This window comes from Sorex araneus, chromosome 1 (genome assembly GCF_027595985.1).
Source record: "Sorex araneus isolate mSorAra2 chromosome 1, mSorAra2.pri, whole genome shotgun sequence".
NCBI lineage: Eukaryota > Metazoa > Chordata > Mammalia > Eulipotyphla > Soricidae > Sorex > Sorex araneus.
The window spans coordinates 22,125,563-22,129,995 of NC_073302.1; the positions used below are offsets into that span (position 1 = coordinate 22,125,563).

The 4,433-nt window shown below is 41.9% G+C and overlaps 1 non-coding gene across 1 annotated transcript; it reads left to right on the top strand.

Annotated features, from left to right (window-relative positions):
- The first annotated feature begins 2,532 nt into the window (after positions 1 to 2,532).
- Positions 2,533 to 2,639, top strand: LOC129401258 (U6 spliceosomal RNA). The gene has a single exon (XR_008628189.1). It is a non-coding gene; the product is annotated as a U6 spliceosomal RNA (small nuclear RNA).
- The last annotated feature ends 1,794 nt before the right edge of the window (positions 2,640 to 4,433 follow it).

A 4,433-nucleotide genomic window follows, 5' to 3' on the forward strand; every position in this document is an offset into this window, starting at 1 on the left:
CATCATTTGCAAGCCTGTACCTTGTTTAGTGGGCCTTAAAAGATGGCGGTGCCATGCCAACACTGGGGAAAGAAAATGCGGAGAGAGAAAAACCTTTCCCCTCCTGGAGTGGCATGGGGCTGTCGTTTAGTTCAAAGTCTAGAGGCATTTCTGCAAGAAGCCACTGGGTGCCAAAAGTAGTTTGTTGGCCTCGGGGATCATGGGCATTCTCCACTTCTTAAAGATATATTATAACAGAACTTTAACTAAACTACCTTAGGTGTTGTTTTCTTTTTTCTTTCTTTCTTTTTTTTTTTTGGATCACACCTGGCGATGTTCAGGGTTACTCCTGGCTCTACTCAGAAATTACTCCTGGCAGTGCTCAGGGGACCATATGGGATGCTGGGAATTGAACTCAGATTGGCCATGTGCAAGGCAAATGCCCTACCCTCGGTGCTATTGATCCAGTTCTGGTGTTTTGTTTTCTACCAGAAGGCTTTGATACTCAAATACTGTTATTTCTTCAAATTGATGCATGTTCCTTAGGAAACAGCCTTTTTTTATGAATCATCATGAGATACAGTTAAAAAAACTTTCATTTTTGTGGGGCTGGAGCAATAGCACAGCGGGTAGGGCGTTTGCCTTGCACGTGGCCGGCCGACCCAGGTTCTAATCCCAGCATCCCATATGGTCCCCTGAGCATCGCCAGGGGTAATTCCTGAGTGAAGAGCCAGGAGTAACCCCTGTGCATCGCTGGGTGTGACCCAAAAAAAAAAACAAAAAAAAACTTTCATGTTTGAGTATCAGTCATATAATTATAAAACACTGATCCCAACACCAGTGCACATTCTCCACCACCAATGTTCCTAGTTATACCCCCCTTTTTCTATACCACTCCCAGCCCCTGTGGCCAAAAAATTCCCCCATACTCTCTCTCTACTTTTGGGCATTATTGTTTGCAATATAGATACTGTGAGGCTATCACATTTGGGTCCTTTATCTACTTTAAGCATTCATCTCCCATCCCAAACGATTCCTCCAGCCATCATTGATTTACTAATCCCTTCTCTATTCCAGCTTCCTTCTCCCCCAGCTCATGAGGCAGGCTTCCAACTATGGAGTAATATTCCTGGCCCTTGTGCTTCTGTCTGTCTCATATTATGTTATTTTACATTCCACGAATGAGAGCAGTCATTTGTCTGTCCCTCTTTTTCTGACTCATTTCACTTAGCATGGTACTGTCCATGACCATCCACTTATAAGAAAATTTCATAGGTTCATCTTTCCTAACAGCTGTATAGTATTCTGTTGTGTTGTTATCAGCATTTGAGGTGCCCGCAATCAACTTGAAGCTTTACCAGTTTGAACCAATGTGAACCTTATCGATATTCTATGAATGGTAGCTATGGAGCCACATGAAAGACTTGGTGAAAGGTCACTGTCACTGTCAATTCTTTGCTCACCGATTTGCTCGAGTGGGCACCAGTAACATCTCCATCGTGAGACTTGAGAGTGTTTTTGGCATATTGAATATGCCACAGGTAGCTTGCCAGGCTCTTATGTGCAGGCGAGATACTCTCGGTAGCTTGCCCAGCTGGCTCTCCGAGAGGTAGCTCACTTATCTTTTAACATGGAGACATTCAAGTAACATTTGCAAATGATATAGTTTTGTAGCTCTTAACAGTAACTCCTTTGAGGAAACGGCAGTGGTCATCTTTTGGTATTGTGGTACGGATTATGCGAAATGGCAAATAGGATTTTTTATTGAAGAAGAGATGGTATGGGCATCTCTATTCATGCATAAAGATGCATTGCTTATTTATGCATTTTAACGTGGGGTTTATTTATGCATGGTGAGCTGTTTGGATTTCTTCACGAGCACTATGGGAACGGTGGTTTAATGTTTTGAGTGTTTCTTTCTGCTTTTGTGGGGCTTATTGTTTACCTGTTTGTTTCTGCAATACTGGACATCAAAGCTAGGTCTCCGGTGAGTCACCTTTGGGATTTACTTGCACCCACCATTTGTGCATGTTTATATGTAAACTTCATCCATGAAGCCCACAGTACGAAGTCCATTTCTCCAGCCGGGGCAATTGAGCTGTTCCTGTATTTACATTACCACATATTCCTGTGAGTAGGAATGTGGCCCCACATGCTTTCTTGCTAAGCACTGATCCCAGGGCTTTCTGATGGTGGTGTTGGTGGGTTTTTTGAGTATTGACCAAACCTATGAGACTCAGAGGCTATTTTTACCCTTTTCTTTTTTCTCTTTTGGGTAACACCTGCAATGCACAAGGGTTACTCTTGGCTCTGCCCCCAGAATCACTCTTGTGCTTGGGGAATTTATGGGATGCCAGAGGTTAAATCCAGGTTGGCAGCATGGAAGGCAAATGCATAATCTGCTGTACTATTGCTCCAGCCCCAAGACTCAGAGGCTCCTAGTTATGCTCAGTAACATATCTGGTGCCAGGTACCCAACCTGCAAGCCGTGCAAGTGCCTTGATCCCTGTCCTAGCTCTCTGAATCCCACAATTACTTAAAAATATCAGTTAAGTGCTCGCTTTGGCAGCACATATACTATAATTGGAACGATACAGAGAAGATTAGCATGGCTCCTGCACAAGGATGACACGCAAATTCATGAAGTGTTCCATATTTTTATCCCAGAGAGGCAAAAAAGTATAGTCGAAACGACATCTGCACTTATATGTTCATCGCAGCACTGTTTACAATAGCCAGAATCTGGAAAAAAACCGAATTCCCTAGATGGATGACTGGTTGAGGAAACTTTGGTACATCTATACAATGGAATACTATGCAGCTGTTAGAAAAAAAGGAATCATGAATTTTGCATATAAGTGGATCGGCATGGAAAGTTTCATGCTGAGTGAAATGAGTCAGAAAGAGAGAGACAGGCACAGAAAGATTGCACTCATCTGTGGTATATAGAATAACAGAGTGGGAAACTAACACCCAAGAATTGTAGAAATAAGTACCAGGAGGTTGACCCCATGGTTTGGAGGCTGGCCTCACATTCTGGGGAAAGGGCAACTCAGAGAAGGGATCACCAACTATAATGTAGTCGAAGGCCATGCGGGGGAAGGGTCTTGCGGCCTGAATGAGGGCTAGAGACTGAGCACAGTGGCCACTCAACTCCTTTATTGCAAACCACAACAGCTAATTAGAGAGAGAGAACAGAAGGGAATGCCCTGCCACAGTGGCAGGGTGGGGTGGGGGGAGATGGAATTGGGGAGGGTGGGAGGGATGCTGGGTTTACTGGTGTGGAAAATGGGCACTGGTGAAGGGATGGGTTCCCGAACTTTGTATGAGGGAAGCATGAGCACAAAAGTGTATAAATCTGTAACTGTACCCTCACGGTGATTCACTAATTAAAAATAAATAAATTAAAAAATCTATAATATCGACTCAACACTAAGCAAGACAATAAGCTAGTACACTACATTATTTCTATTCAATTTTTTTTATAAACCCAATATTTGTAAAAAAATGCTTTTGAAAGAAATATAAAACAAAAATCATATCAGAAAGGAGGTAAAAAAATCAGTTAAGGGGCCAGAGAGAAAGTACAGGGGATAAGGTGCTTGCCTTTCACATAAGTGAACCAGTACATATCCGATACTACATATGGTCTCCTGAGGCAACCAAGAATGAACCCTGAGTGTAGAACCTGAAGTAAGACTGAGAAGTCAGGCTTGACCCAAATCAAAAAAACAACAAACAGGGCTGGAACAATAGCATAGCAGGTAGGCGTTTGCCTCGCACAGGGCCAACCCAGGTTCAATTTCCAGCATCCCTGAGCACCGCCAGGAGTAATTCCTGTGTGCAGAACCAGGAGTAACTCCCTATTTTTTGCAGTGTGTGACCCCAAAAAAGAAAAAAAAGTGAAAAAAAAGCAGCAAACAGAAATAATATGATTTAAGGTAGATTAGCATCTCAAGGAACAGAAAGACACAATAAAAAATATTATATTTTTGCACAGGTTTTATTTGCTTATTTGGTCTACTATGAACTACTACAATGGCCCCTTTTACAGTCTTATTTTGTTTAAACACATAATACTGAAATATGAAAATCAGTGATCAGGAATTATCTCTTCATTCATTTAAAACAAGAGACGTGTCTAAAGAAACACTTGTTAGGAAACTGTTCTCATTTACCTTCCGACTGTGACTCGAGATTTATTCACATCCAAGATCTCCCCATTCATTTCTTTCCTGTTTCACACTTTCGCTGCTGTTTTCACATGTGCCTGCAATTTTCAGAGACTATGCTATCTTTATGTCCTCATTGACTTCATGATTTAAAGTGTTTTTGCCACTTAATCATTTATGGATTTAGAAGAGCTTCCCATACTAAATTGACCTCCCCAAACCTCGGGGTAAACACATTATTCAAAAGTCTCTGGAAATCTATCAATTTTAATCATACAAAAG